Source organism: Salmo salar, chromosome ssa01 (genome assembly GCF_905237065.1).
Source record: "Salmo salar chromosome ssa01, Ssal_v3.1, whole genome shotgun sequence".
NCBI lineage: Eukaryota > Metazoa > Chordata > Actinopteri > Salmoniformes > Salmonidae > Salmo > Salmo salar.
This window is the reverse complement of record NC_059442.1, coordinates 139,012,553-139,028,508: the sequence shown is the minus strand read 5'-3', so window position 1 is coordinate 139,028,508 and position 15,956 is coordinate 139,012,553. Positions and strand designations below refer to the sequence as shown.

The 15,956-nt window shown below is 44.0% G+C and overlaps 1 protein-coding gene across 4 annotated transcripts in view; it reads left to right on the top strand.

The window, feature by feature from the left end:
* LOC106565718 (nucleus accumbens-associated protein 2) overlaps window positions 1–15,956 on the top strand; it is a 43,487-nt gene that overhangs the window by 10,192 nt on the left and 17,339 nt on the right. Inside the window, exon 1 of one of the 4 annotated variants that reach the window (XM_014133171.2) lies at window positions 13,081–15,116. The exons of the other annotated variants lie outside the window; for them this stretch is intronic. The gene's annotated coding sequence lies outside the window, so the exon portion shown is untranslated. Of the gene's footprint in view, window positions 1–13,080; window positions 15,117–15,956 lie in introns of those variants that run through there. 4 annotated transcript variants of the gene reach the window in all.

Below are 15,956 nucleotides of genomic sequence, written 5' to 3'. Positions count from 1 at the left end.
AGATGATTTTTGAAGCATCTATGTCGTTCTTATGAAGACTTCAAGTATGATACAGTGTATAAAGCCTTTATATGTAGAAGTTATTTTTGCAGTTGGACTCTCACAGTCATGATATTATTATGACATTGTAACAAACTAATTTCTCTGAAGAGTGAATGATTAACCTAAATCAAACCTCTGTGAGAAGTCAGACCTCAGCAGGAGTTAGCACCAGTAACCCTCGCTCTGGAGTCCTGCCCTGTATGTACTCTGTATGTTCAGTCTGTGCCAGAGAGCTTGGTGGACTGCCAGTGCAGGGCAGTGGAAAAGACTGGAATCTGACTCGGCCACAGTCTCTGCTACACAGCCCCCTTATACCACAGCAAATTAGCATAGCATTATCTGATGCTCCGAAAGATCCTGTCATGGTCATTGTGTTGCTGGATTTAAAAAAATGATGTCTTGACTGTTATCTGTGCTGGATTAGTTTCGAAAAATGATTATTATTTATTTTTGTGTAGCATAAGATTAATCAACTAATGAATATACATGCAAAAACACAAGTATTGAAATAAACACTTCTGAAAATCAACCTGTAATAGAGCATGCTAGGAAATATGATAAGGATGGGTGTGGTTTTCAGTGGTTTTCAGAATGAATTTGTAATTTTACTCAACAAGCTTGTTCAAATTCAGCTCACTTCGAGCAGAGTTTGTTGAGTAAACAAACTTTAATATATTAGTTCAAATTCATAAGTCCAGTCAACTTACAGAATAACGCTGATTAAGCAATTGGTTGGCTTTTTACAGTTTGTGTGTAGCGTCATTAGGATAGGAAACATGTTATAGAAATATAAATGAAATGTGCAGTAACACTTTAGAAGTAGTATACACTGAACAAAAATATAAACGCAACATGTAAAGTGTTGGTCCCATGTTTCATGAGATTATATAAAATATCATTTTCCAGATGCACAAAAAACTTATTTTGCTAAAATTTGGTGCACAATTTTGTTTACATCCCTGTTAGTGAGCGTTTCTCCTTTGCTTACATAATCCATCCACCTGACAGGTATGGCATATCAAAAAGCTGATTAAACAGCATGGTCATTACACAGGTGCACCTTGTGCTGGGGACAATAAAAGGCCACTCTAAAATGTGTAGTTTTGTCACACAACACAATGCCACAGATGTCTCAAGTTTTGAGAGAGGGCGCAATTGGCATGCTGACTGCAGGAATGTCCACCTGAGCTGTTGCCAGAGAATTGAATGTTAATTTCTCTACCATAAGCCGCCTCCAAAGTCATTTTAGAGAATTTGGCATTACGTCCAACCGCCCTCACAATTGCAGACCATGTGTATCCAAGCCAGCCCAGGACCTCCACATTCGGCTTCTTCACCTGAGACCAGCCACCCAGACAGCTGATGAAACTCTAGGTTTGAGCAACCAAATAATTTCTGCACAAACTGTCAGAAACCATCTCAATGAAGCTCATCTGTGTGCTTGTCATCCTCAACTTTGACCTGACTGCAGTTCGGCGTCGTAACAGACTTCAGTGGGCAAATGCTCACATTCGATGGTCACTTGCATGCTGGAAAGTGTGCTCTTCATGGATGAATCCCGGTTTCAGCTGTACAGGGCAGACGGTTTGCTAATGTCAACGTTGTGAACGGAATGCCCCATGGTGGTGATGGAGTTATGGTATAGGCAGGCATAAGCTACGGACAACAAACACAATTGCATTTTATTGATGGCAATTTGAATGCACAGAGATACTGTGATGAGATCCTGAGGCCCATTGTCGTGCCATTCATCCGCCGCCATCACCTCACATTTCAGCATGATAATGCACGGCCCCATGTCGCAAGGATCTGTACACAATTCCTGGAAGCTGAAAATGTCCCAGTTCTTCCATGGCCTGCATACTTACCAGACCCATTGAGCATGTTTTGGATACTCTGGATCGACGTGTACAAAATCATGTTCCAGTTCCCGCCAATATCCTGCAACTTCGCACAGCCATTGAAGAGGAGTGGGACAACATTCCACAGCCCACAATCAACAGCCTAATCAAATCTATGAGAAGGAGATGTGTCGTGCTGCATGAGGCAAATGGTGGTCACACCAGACACTGACTAGTTTTCTGATCCACGCCCCTACCTTTTATTTGAAAGTATCTGTGACCAACAGATGCATATCTGTATTCCCAGTCATGTGAAATCCATAGATTAGGGCCTAATTAATTTATTTCAATTGACTGTACTGAGTTCATTGAAGGAAGTCAATCTTCAAAATTGTTGCATGTTGCGTTTATATGTTTGTTCAGTGTATTTATTACTACAATATGCTACTGCTCCATTGTATTTGAGTTATAACAGTGATTCTACACCTTTTGAGAGATTTAAAAGTGCTGCCACAATCAATTCTCTAATATGAATCCTACCATGTAACATGGAGACTAATCTCTGGACAGACTGCATAAGCATCAAGCATCTGGCCAAATTACGCAAAACCCGTGAATCTCCCTCCTTACCTTAACTAAGCTCACTCGAGGTCGATCCCATGTAAATATAAGGAAATCTAATGTAAAAACATGTCCAGTTCATTGTTTGTCTATGCTGTTTATTTGCATTGTGTTTAGGCAACCTTCTCCAAGTCTAAAGGAAAAGACAGCTCCTATGACCAGGGGTGTATACAGGTTATTTAAGGGGACGTGTAATTTGAGTACTCGTATATGTGGAGTATGGAGGGGTGGAACTGCTACAGTACCTAGCCAAGTCTGGTAGTCCGCTGACGTGAAATTCTGTGTGTATGTGTACGTGTGTGCGTGCGTGCATGCGCTTGTGTGCTGTCGTGGAAATATTCAGTCAATCATATTTCTCAAATACCGGAGCCTGTGAGTTCAAATAGACTTTTATTACAATGTAATAAAAGCCGAGCTGTTTCATGAAAACAACTCCCATTCCAGTCTTGGCACACACTCTTTATACAGGTTATATCCTTACATCACACACATAGTAACTCCTCTTTATGATTCCTCCTCTCTGTGGCCACCGTTATCCTTTTTGCCTTGCACTAATTTTAGTTTGGTTTCATATTAGGGCATGGAAACATTAGAGCCATGTTCTCTCCTAAGACAGGTGCATGAATGTAGGTCATAGATGTAACCATAGCAACCGTAAACATTAGGCCATAGCAATGGTACAAAAATAAACAGACATGTCATCCTGCTAACTCCTCAGAAATGAACACACATGTTCTGGAAAAGTTCCAATAGGCGTAACCATAGCAACAGTAAATATTAGGCTATAGCACTAGTACAGAAATAAACAGTCATGTCCACTCCCCAGACAGGTGCATGTCTAATGGTGTCTAATGACCCAGAGCACATGTAGAGTGCACTATTCTTGCTGGCTAGTCTGAAATGTATAATGGCCACACATGTTCTGGAAAATACGCAATAGTGCCTACATATCGATCTATGTGCTCGTGGAAAGCGGCGTGCCTGTGTGTGTGTGTGTGTCCATGGAAAGCAAGTGGAAGCAATAAAACTATTTTTAGATGGACAGACCCACAGCAAAGTACAGCAGAAGTGTGCCAAGTCCTTATCATGAAAGTTCTGTAGGTTATATGATAGACCTTGCTGGATGTGGAATTCAATATAGTCGTTTCCCTGTAACCGTTTCTCTGTGCCCCAGTTCAGAAGTATACTGAGGGTGTTGTGTAAGTTTTGGTGTGACGGGAGTGCACTGACAGTGACCGTTGATGCTGAATGATATGTCCTCCTTTCACTCGTTGCTTCAGCAGCCATGTTGCCCCACTGATGTCAGACATATGTCACATGATATAATTCACTGACTACCATTTTTTTTACACCTTTATTTTCCAATCTTGATATGCATATAGCCTACTACAGTTTCTCTGACTTTCACATTCCTCACTGTGCCTCTCTCTCTCTCTCTCTCTCTCTCTCTCTCTCTCTCTCTCTCTCTCTCTCTCTCTCTCTCTCTCTCTCTCTCTCTCTCTCTCTCTCTCTCTCTCTCTCTCTCTCTCTCTCTCTCTCCCCCTCTCTCTCTGGCACACTCACTTTTCCTGCACATACTATGTACTGTAGCTCTGTTTCAAATCTCATTTCTCACTCTTTCCCTTTCTCTCTCCCCTCTCTTCTGCTGACTCATATAGAATCAGGGAGGTCCACTCTTAAAAACAGGTGACTCAATGGCACAGAAACACTGCAGAGGATAGTGTACCCGAGCTCTGTCCTCCACACGCACGCACACACACACACACACACACACACACACACACACACACACACACACACACACACACACACACACACACACACACACACACACACACACACACACACACACGTCTACACTTGTCGCTCTCTGTGTGTCACATATTACACACACAAGCCAAACTCTCTCTCCCCCTCTCTCTTTCAAACTCACACACACTCACTCTCAAGCACAAGCCAACAGTCTCTCTCTTTCAAACTCACACACACTCACTCTCAAGCACAAGCCAACACTCTCTCTCCCTCTCTCTTTCATACTCACACACACTCACTCTCATGCACATGCTACACTTTCTCACCACCTCTCTCACACATATACTCACGCACACACACACACATGCATACACACACACCTCCCATTACCTCAGACTGAGCGGAACTACATCCCTGTATGAGACAGTGACATTCTGCCTGCCTGAGTCTGTTGATGACCCTGCTGTCCTGAATCACAAGGTCATACCATTGGCAGTATACATGTAAATGATAATGACACATTTGCATGGAATATGTCTAGAGGACGAGCCAGGAGAGCAAGCACTACTCCATTGATTGCTGTGATTGGTCCAATGCTTACAGCAAACTTTGTGTCCCTGGCTAGATTGCTATTAGGGGATACTGTTGCTACGTCGTATTGTTACTGCAGTTTTATGATCACTAAGGGCTGGATACAATCCATATCGCAGAAGTTCTGCATTACATTTTAATGGTCATTTACAATTGAGCTGACATACTGTATGCAGCGTTTACCATGAATGCAGTCTCCTCGAACGCGGGAACTTTGCCTTTAAATTTAAATCAAGCTAGAACACGGATATTCCGCGATACAGATTGAATTGAACTCTAAGAATACATAAGCCATCTTTGATGATGTATGAATATGGATCTTATTATACAGATACTTCCTTTGAAGGTCTTAATGAATGCCCTATGTATTTGGTCATGGAGTCATGTGCATATCTGTTGTGTTGATTGTTACACCGGATTCGCACAAGGTCTATGACATATACTCTATGTAACTGTCATCTTACTGTAGCTGTTATTAAGATCGACTAGTTCCATTCATTTTTATTGGTCGATTGCACATATTTTGCTGATGTTATGGCATTAAGAAATTAAATGAATATATTTAGAAATATCAGAACAAGCAATGTCAGTGTCCAGAATGTAAATATATATACACTCAGTGGTTATTTTATTAGGTACACCACCCCATTCATGAAAATGTATCACTACAACAGACAGTGAGTCAGGTCGCCGTGGCTTGCTATATAAATCAGGCAGACAGGCATCAAGACATTCAGATACTGTTTGATTGAACGTTAGAATGGGAAAAACAAGTGACCAAAGCTATTTTGAGCATGGTATGATTGTCACTGCTAGGCTCGCCGGTTCCAGTATCTCAGGAACGGCCGGCCTCCTGGGATTTACCAAAAATGTCGCAACAAGCTGTCACGGTTATCGTCTGGAATGGAGGACCAAAACGCAGCAGGAATGTGGATGCTCATCTTGTAGTTTATTTTAACTCAAAAGGAACACCAAAATAACAAACAAAAGAACGAACGATCAACAAAACAGTCTTGTCAGGAATAGACACACAAAACAAGAGACAATCTCCTACAAACACTAAACCAAACAACTAGCCATATATAGGACTCTCAATCAGAGGCAACGAGAGAGCACCTGCCTCCAATTGAGAGTCCAACCCCCCATTAACCTAAACATAGAAATACAACTAACTAGACTAAACATAGAAATACATAAACATAGAACAGTGCCCAAAAACCCCGGAATACATAAATCAAATACCCTTCTACAAAAACACCACCCCGAACCACATAAAACAAATACCCTCTGCCACGTCCTGACCAAACTACAATAACAAATAACCCTTATACTGGTCGGACGTGACAGTAGCCCCCCCCAAAAGGTGCAGACCCTAGATGCACCTCATAAATAAACAAAAACCCCAAAACCACAAAACAAAAAAAACATCCCCCTAAACTAAAGGGAGGGAAGGGAGGGTGGCTGCCATCACCGACGGCACTTGTGCTACCCACCTATACAGGTGGTGGTTCAGGTTCCGGCCTACTGTCCTCCAGAATGCAGACCGACCTAATCCGTTTCGGGCCGTAGGCAGACTCCCCTCGTTCCGGATCGTAGGCAGACCTCTTCCATTCCACACTGTCGGCATACTCATTTGAAACACAGTTACTTCATTTTAGTTTTAGATCATTAATAGACTTACTCAGTTCCGGGTTGCTGCTAGACTCCTTTGGTTCCGGGTCATAGGCAGACTCACCCGGTTCTGGGTCACAGGCAGACCCCTTCGGTTCCGGGTCACAGGCAGACCCCCTCGGTTCCGGGTCACAGGCAGACCCCCTCGGTTCCGGGTCACAGGCAGACCCCCTCGGTTCCGGGCAGGCGGGCCACTCTGGCAGATACGGGCAGGCGGGCCACTCTGGCAGATCCTGCGCGGCGGGCCCCTCCGGCAGATCCGGCGCGGCGGGCCACTCCGGCAGATCCGGCGCGGCGGGCCACTCCGGCAGATCCGGCGCGGCGGGCCACTCCGGTAGATCCGGGCAGACGGGCCACTCCGGCAGATCCAGGCAGACGGGCCACTCCGGCAGCTCTTGACTAGCAGGCGGCTCCGGCGGCTCCTGACTGGCGGGCGGCTCCGGCGACTCCTGACTGGCGGGCGGCTCCGGCGACTCCTGACTGGCGGGCGGCTCCGGCGACTCCTGACTGGCGGGCGGCTCTGGCAACTCCTCACTGGCGGGCGGCTCTGGCGACTCCTGACTGGCGGGCGGCTCTGGCGACTCCTGACTGGCAGGCGGCCATGGCGACTCCTGACTGGCGGGCAGCTCTGGCGACTCCTGACTGGCGGGCAGCTCTGGCGACTCCTGACTAGACACAGTTGCCGGATACTCTGGACTGCACACTGTTGCCGGACTCTCGAGGCTGGGCTGACGCACTGGAAGCCTGATGCATGGTGCTGGTACTGGACGTGCCAGACTGGGGACACGCACCTCAGGGCTAGTGCGGGGAGCGGGAACAGGCAGAGTCGGACTGGGTTGACGCACTGGAAGCCTGGTGCGTGGTGCTGGTACTGGACGTGCCAGACTGGGGACACGCACCTCAGGGCTAGTGCGGGGAGCGGGAACAGGCAGAGTCGGACTGGGTTGACGCACTGGAAGCCTGGTGCGTGGTGCTGGTACTGGACGTGCCAGACTGGGGACACGCACCTCAGGGCTAGTGCGGGGAGCGGGAACAGGCCGAGTCGGACTGGGTTGACGCACTGGAAGCCTGGTGCGTGGTGCTGGTACTGGACGTGCCAGACTGGGGACACGCACCTCAGGGCTAGTGCGGGGAGCGGGAACAGGACGAGTCGGACTGAGCTGACGCACTGGAAGCCTGGTGCGTGGTGCTGGTACTGGACGTGCCAGACTGGGGTTTCGCACTTCCGGGTCCGCACGAGAGACAGGAACTGGAAACACCGGGCCATGGAGGCGCACAGGCGGTCTTGATCCCACCTCCTGCACAACCCGTCCTGGCTGGAACTAGTAGCCCTGTACGAGCGGGGTGCTAGTATCTGGCAACAGCTTTGGTGGACATTTCTGCAGTCGGCATGCCAATTGCGCCCTCCCTCAAAACTTGAGACATCTGTGGCATTTTGTTGTACGACACAACTGCATATTTTAGAGGGGCCTTTTTTTTGGTCCCCAGCACAAGGTGCACCTGTGTAATGATCATGCTATTTGATCAGCTTCGTGATATGCCACACCTGTCAGGTGGATGGGTTATCTTAGCAAAGGAGAAATGCTCACGAACAGGGATGTAAACAAATGTGTGCACAAAATTTGAGAGAAATAAGCATTTTGTGCATCTGGAAAATTTCTGGGATCTTTTATTTATGTTCATGAAACATGGGACTTACACTTTACATGTTGCGTTTATATTTTTGTTTAGTATAGATGGGTGTACCTAATAAACTGGCCGGTGTATAAGTTTATAATGGTGTGTATAGATAGTATGTTAATAGAAAAGGTGTGTATAGCAGTAGTTATATAGGATGAGCCATGACTAGAATACAGTACATACATATAAAGTGAATAAAACAGTATGTAAACATTATTAATGTGACCAATGTTCAATTACTATGTACATAGGACACCAGTCTCTAAGGTGCAGGGTAGAGTACCAGTGGTAGCCAGCTAGTAACAGTGACTAAGTTCAGGGCAGGGTACAGGAGGACGGCTAGTGGTGATTATTTAACAGTCTGATGGCCTGGAGATAGAAGCTGTTTTTCAGTCTCTCAGTCCCAGCTTTGATGCATCTCTACTGTCTCCGCCTTCTAGATGGTAGTTTATTGGTCACATACACAGAATACAGGGTGTAAACAGTACCGTGAAATGCTGACTTGCATCTTTCTCTAACACACACGCAAGTATTAAGTGCACACTTACATCACAGTGACTCTACACAACACACACATGCACACACACAAAGGACATATGCACACACACGACACACACATGCACACACGCACACACACTAGGGTTGGGAGGTGTCCAGATTTTCATACCGTCATACCATTTCATACCGAGGTATACAGTATTACCGGAAGGGGATTTAATGTCTGTGCTGTAACCAAGAAGCTTGATCTTGACATCTAGCCACTTAGCTAGCAAGTTAGCAAACAAAATGCATAGCAGGATATCATTTATTTGACACGTCTCAGATTTCTTATAGTTATACTTAACTTATAGTTAGTTATAAGCAGTGGCATAGCCCACACTCTAATGCCTTTTCTCTCTCTCTCGCTCTCTCTCGCTAAAAGGGCTTTATTCAAAGGGATTTATTGGCATGGGAACATGTTTACATTGCCAAAGCAAGTGGAATAGATAATTAACAAAAGTTAAATTAATTAATTAATCAGAAATGAACTGTAAACATCATACACAACAGTAAAAGTTTCAAAAGAATAGAGATATTTCAAATGTTATATTACTGGTTATGTACAGTGTTGTAAAAATGTGCAAATAGTTGAAGTACAAAAGGGAAAATAAATAGACAGATAAATATAGTTTGTATTTACAATGGTGTTTGTGCTTCACTGGTTGCCCTTGTGGCAACAGGTCACACATCTTGCGGCTGTGATGGCACACTGTTGTATTTCACCTAATAGATATGGGAGTTTATCAGAATTGGATTGGTTTTCAAATTGTTTGTGGGTCTGTGTGTCTCTAATATGCTCATACATTTGGCAGGAGGTTAGGAGATGCAGCTCAGTTTCCACCTCATTTTGTGGGCAGTGGGCACACAGCCTGTCTTCTCTCGAGAGCCAGGTCTGCCTACGGTGGCCTCATTCAATAGCAAGGTTATGCTCACTGAGTCTGTACATAGTCAAAGCTTTCCTTTAATTTGGGTCAGTCAGAGTGGTCAGGTATTCTGCCACTGGTTACTCTCTGTTAAGGGCCAAATAGTATTCCAGTTTGCCTTGTTTTTTGGTTATTTCTTTCCTATGTGTCAAGTAATAATTTTTCTTTCTCAGGATTTGGTTGGGTCTATTTGTGTTGCTGTCCTGTTTGTGTTTGTCAACAGAGCTCCAGGACCAGATTGCTGAGCCAACTTTTCTGTGGGTTAATCTCTCTGTAGGTGATGGCTTTTTTATTGAAGGTTTGGGAATCGCTTCCTTTTAGAAGGTTGTAGCAGGTTGTAGCTCTTTTCTGCATTTTGATAATTTGTGGGTATTGTCCTATTTCTGCTCTGCTTGCATTATTTGGTGTTTAATGTTGTACATGGTGGGTGTTTTTCCAGAATTCTGCATGCAGAGTCTCAATTTGGTGTTTGTTCCATTTTGTGAATTCTTAGTTGGTGAGTGGACCCCAGACCTCAGAACCGTAGAGGGCAATGGGTTCTATAACTGATTCAAGTATTTTTAGCCAGATCCTAAATGAGATGTTGAAATGTATGTTTATTTTGATGGCGTAGAAGGCCCTTCTGACCTTGTCACTCAGATCGTTCACAGCTTTGTGAAAATTACCTGTGGTGCTGATGTTTAGGCAGAGGTAGGTATCGTTTTTTGTGTGCTCTAGGGCAACGGTATCTAGATGGAATTTGTATTTGTGGTCCTGGCAACTGGATCTTTTTTTGGAACACCATGTTTTTTTGTCTTAATAAGATTCACTGTCAGGGCCCAGTCTGACAGAATCTGTGCAGAAGAGCTAGGTGCTGCTGTATACCATTCTTGGTTGGGGACAGAAGCACCAGACTGTTCTAGTGCCCTCGCCAATTCATTGATATATATGTTGAAGAGGGTGGGGCTCAAGCCGCATCCCTGTCTCACCCCTGAGGAATGAAATATGTGTGTTTTTTACCAATTTTAACAGAAACACTTGTTGTTTGTGTACATGGATTTTATAATGTCGTATGTTTTGCCCCCAACTCCACGTTCCATCAATTTATTTAGCAGTCCCTCATGCCAAATTGAGTCAAAAGCTTTTTTGAAATCAACAAAGCATGAGAATAATTTTGGGTTTGGTTTGTTTGTTTGTCAGGTATGGTGTACAGGGTGAATACGTGGTCTGTCATACGGTAATTTGGTAAAAAGCCAATTTGTCTTTTGCTCAGGATGTTGTTTTCACTGAGGAAATATAGGAGTCTGCTGTTAATGATAATGCAGATGATTTACTTGAGGTTGCTGTTGAAGCAGATCCCACGGTAGTTATTGGGGTCAAATTTGTCTCCATTTTTATGGATTGGGGTGATCAGTCCTTGGTTCCAAATATAGGGGAAGATGCCAGAGCTAAGGATGGTGTTAAAAGAGTTTAAGTGTAGCCAATTGTAATTTGTATGTGTTTATTATATAATACAATTTTCTCACTCTCTCGCTCACTTTCCAATTTCGATATGCGTATAGCCTACTACAGTTTGTATCTCAATCATTCTCATTCCTCACTGTGCCTCTTTCGCTCTCGCTCTCTCTCACTCTCTCTCTCTCTCTCCCCCCTCTTTCTCATGCTGTATTTCTAAAAGCCCTGATGTCCTGCTGTCATTGTCAGTGGGGCTGACGCAGCTGCTGTGACTGTTTGTTTGTTTACCTCCTACGCCCACTTGGAGTCCATTAGTCTAACACCAGTCTGCCTGCCTAGAACTCACTGGCAGTCCCTCTTCTGAGTCTACCCCCTCATCTCTGCTACTGAGGGATTGAGACAGGTACCACTACAGGAGTACACTGTCAGAAACCTGTGTAGAGGGACTCAAGTGGAGGGTGGTTGAAATGTTAGTGTTTAGGTTGAGGGAATTGAAGGTAGTTAGTTACTGCAATAAGCATATGCACCAGACTAGGTACGATATATGTGGATGATGCGTTGTATGATACATTTGTATTATGCACTATACGTTTACACTGTACGTTGTGTTGTATATGTACCCGTTGTGATGACAACGAGAGCTTGGAGACAGCTAAAAAACGTGGAACTTGGCTGTTTCCATCCAATGTTAGAAAAAAAATATAGACAATATCATATCACCAACAAATAAATCACTATATCCATATTACATAAGCCGGTGATTCATAAGCCGATTCCAACGACAAACAAAAATGATCTGACGTTGACTTTGTATAGACAACTTATCCCAGGGGAGAAGTCAAGCAAAGCCTGATGTTGTGTTATAAGCAGCTATAAGCACTCAGACACCTCTCTCTCTCTCTCTCTCTCTCCCTCTCTCTCTCTCTCTCTGTCTCTGTCTCTGTCTCTGTCTGTGTCTGTCTTTTTCTGTTTCTCTCCCTCCTCAATCTCTCTCTTCTCTCAATGCATCAACGAGAGCCGTGGCAGACACTCCGTCAGTCCGTCCCGATTGGTGGAACTGTTGCCAGGGAGTCGGCCGTCTCAACAACGTGGATGGAATCTGTTGTCTGTTACACTTTGACATGAGAACAACTGCAGTATCTGAATATTTATAGATGGATTGTTCTTATTGAGATTGTATAGCCTCACCGTTATAGCAGTGGCTATAGACTTTGCACTGGAAAGCTTTTAGCATATATTGCCTCAGTTTAATATTGTATAGACTTTGAATGGCCTCATCAAAGGGACATAGAATCATCACAGGTTTAAACAATAGCTCCCATTACAAACATTGAAAAGTGCTTCTGTGCTTTTAAACATGTTTTGTGTTATATTGTCACTTTGTGTATATTCTCTAAACTTGTATAATTTCAGTGTTGTGTGTGTGGAGAGTAGGGAGTAGGGTTGACCTATACCATCTGGTCTATAAGCCTGCATTGCATATTCAGATGCTCCAGCCTGCTATTACAAATAATCAGCAGCAGAAACCAGAGTGCAGCCCTGATTAACACATTCCAATACAGTTGGTAGGAGCAGTAACAGCATTCAAATCTCCCGTTCCATAAACTACACCTACACACTCATAACTCACAGTGACACATAAAGACATGATTATAAAAACACACCTAGTAAAAAAAAAAAAAAAAGAGAGGGAGCTGTCAATGAGGCTTTGACGTACAGCAGTGTGCGGGCGTGGACACACACACACTTGCTCACACACACACAAACACACACAAACACACACACACTCTGACACAAGTACTCTATTTGTTTCTCTCTCGCTCTCTCGCTCTCAAATATATATATTAAAATATATATATGTATATTTCTCTCTATCCCGCTCCCTCTCTCAACTTCACAGACACAAATAGACACACACAGAGCACACGACAGCCAAACATTAATCTCTCGTGGACAGACCACGTAAACATAAAACTGACTAAATTACATGAGATTTTAGTTCTGGGTTAACCAAGATTGGCCAGACATAGACAGCCGGTTGATGGAGTTAATTTCTTTATATTTGTTATCAGAGATGTACAAAGTCTAAATGTAGTGGGCTGTTTCAGAGCTGGTGTGCTGTGCGCAGTGCTGTGTCCTCCCGTCTGCCTGACTCAACATATTTCTGGATCCCCCTCCCCCTCTCTGCCCAGGCTGGCACGTACATGCATGTCTGTAGACTCTATACCCAGCATGCTTCACTTCTCTCTGTGCTGTGGCGCGCGTGGGACTCACTGCATTGCAGCCCTGTGTGCATTAATTGGCAGAAAGACAGCAGCTCAGAGGGAAAGTGCTGTGATATGAAGAGAGGAAGGGGGGAAGAGAAAGGGGGTGATGTCTTTCCCTGTGGGGATGTGAAGTGAGAAGTTTGCCCAGTTTGGATATCTCTATTTGCATTACATTTGGCAGGCTGGGTTGTTGTCTGGCTGGAGGGAGAGAGGGAGGGAGAGAGAGAGAGAGAGAGAGAGAGGGCGAGAGAGAGAGGAAATACCACATGACAAGAATAACAAGATACTTTTATCTAATTTCCGATTATCTGTAAATTCATGTATTTGTGCCGTCATTGCGCCTACAGTGTGTATTCTAGCTGGTGTTATTTACATTGCTAAGCAGTGAGTAAATTACCAGTGAATCTAAAAGTTTTCATAATATGCCAAATGTTAAGAGGGAAAAAAGGATTGGCACACACACACACACACACACTTTATGTTGCCCACACACTACACTCTCCCTCTTTCCCTCTCTCTATCCCTCTCACTCTGTTGTTCCCTTTCATCTCTCCCTCTCTGTCTCTCTCTCTCTTACGTGTGTCAATCTGTGTCATGGTTGTTTTATGTTCACAGCTTCCTTCACAGTCCTTAGCAGAGACACTCTCTGTACAGTAAGCTGCTGTCTAATGTTTTCCTGGGCTTTCCTCTGTCAAACTCAATGAAGTCTGGGGTCCTTTTTCCCGCTCTAATCCACTGACAAACAGCAGTCCGGGAGACCTGCTCAGTGCCTGTCCAAAAATGCAACCAGACAACAGAGGGAGCTGTCTACCTGAACAAGCTAACATAGTGAACTCAGTGACATCTCACTTGGAGAAGTCACTCACTCATGTTTAAAATCCCCCAAGAGACAGTCACAGCGTTTTAACAGACACTCCCAATGTGATACTTGCACAAACGCTAGTAAGTTTAATCTTTTCCATCATTCAGAATCAGTAGTGGTAATGGTATGAGCTGTTTAAGTATGAGTCACATTCTCAATATGTTCTTGCATCAAACTGGAAATTTCAGGGTGAATGACATGGCTACTTTCAACTGCACATTTCAGACAGTATAATTAACTCCTTTTCTCTCCTTCCTTTTTTTCTCATTCAACTCTCATTTTATTAACTTGCAATTTTTATGACGTTTTCTATTTTTTGGCCATTGCTTAGGTTCAGGTAGGAGCTGAAGTTGCTACAACGCAATTGCCTTTCTTTGCTACGTTCCCTATGTCTCAACTCCCCCCTCCACCCAGTCTCCGTCTCTGTTTGTCTGTAACTCTACCCTGTTTTTTTTCTCGCTCCATCCCTCCCTCTCCCTGTGACATACGTATAGATGCTGCATTGATTGCACACAGAGAGCCTCCCACTCCTTTCATCATTGATGCGCTCTCTCCAGCTGCAGCAGCACTTGTTGAATTCAGCCCTGGGAGAGGGTGAGGGAGAGTAAAAGGAGAGTGAGAGAGAAAAGAGCGAGGGAGAAAAGCTTTGACAGGGAGAGAAAACGGAGGGACGGAGAAAAGCTTTGAGAGAGAGAATGAAAACAGAGGGAGAGAGAAAAGCTCCGAGCTCTAAGTGAGACAGAGAGCAAGATAGAGTCAGAGAGTGAGGCTTTGAGAATAAGAGAGAGCAACAGAGTGCTTTTTTCTCTCTCCTCCTGCTTTCTTTTCTGGTGCTGGCGGTGAAAGCTTCATGGTGTGTCCACTCTCCTTTCCTGAGGATTGGGTTATACAGGTCAGAGCTGTCTGCGATGGATGGTGTGTGTCTGTGTGTGTCTGTGTGTGTCTGTGTGTGTGTGTGTGTGTGTGTGTGTGTGTGTGTGTGTGTGTGTGTGTGTGTGTGTGTGTGTGTGTGTGTGTGTGTGTGTGTGTGTGTGTGTGTGTGTGTGTGTGTGTGTGTGTGTGTCCATCCATGTGTGTGCGAGAAAGAAGAGAAGAGACGGATGTGTGTGTGTCTGTGGAGGTGGGAGAGAGGGATGACACTTTTCAGTTTGTATTCCTGGAAACCTTTCTGTAGCATTGCTCAATAATGAAACTGGCAAGTGAGTGGGGAAGCAAAACACAAAGATAAGGTTCATGGAATGAAGGAGCATATGTAAATACGTCCAGGGAGCTTGTCTTCCTGTAACTGGTTGTTATTGTAAAGGGAGCTATCAAAGTTATATTTATTTGTGTCTATGAAGTTATGTGTTTCCAGGAATTATGCATGTGTTTCCTTGCTGGCTACATTTTAGTTTATACAGTCAAAGTGAAGGGATCATACTTACGAGTGTGAATAATATGTGTCAATTATATCATTACACTGGTTATATTGACTTCCTTTTATCACTGAATTCTACGACTTTGAATTCTTACTTTGCATATTAACGGAACATTATTTATTCATTCATGTTTTTATACCATATTTCTGCAGTTTCTATGTTTTCAGCGAGGTCTGCCAAAGTGATGACATCATTTAATTATTTCATACTTCACAGAAAATGTTATTTGTTTTTGTATTATTTTAAGAATTTCAGCTTTTTATAGTTCTGTGAAATCAAGCCATCTTAACCAAAATTGGCATTTACAATGCCCT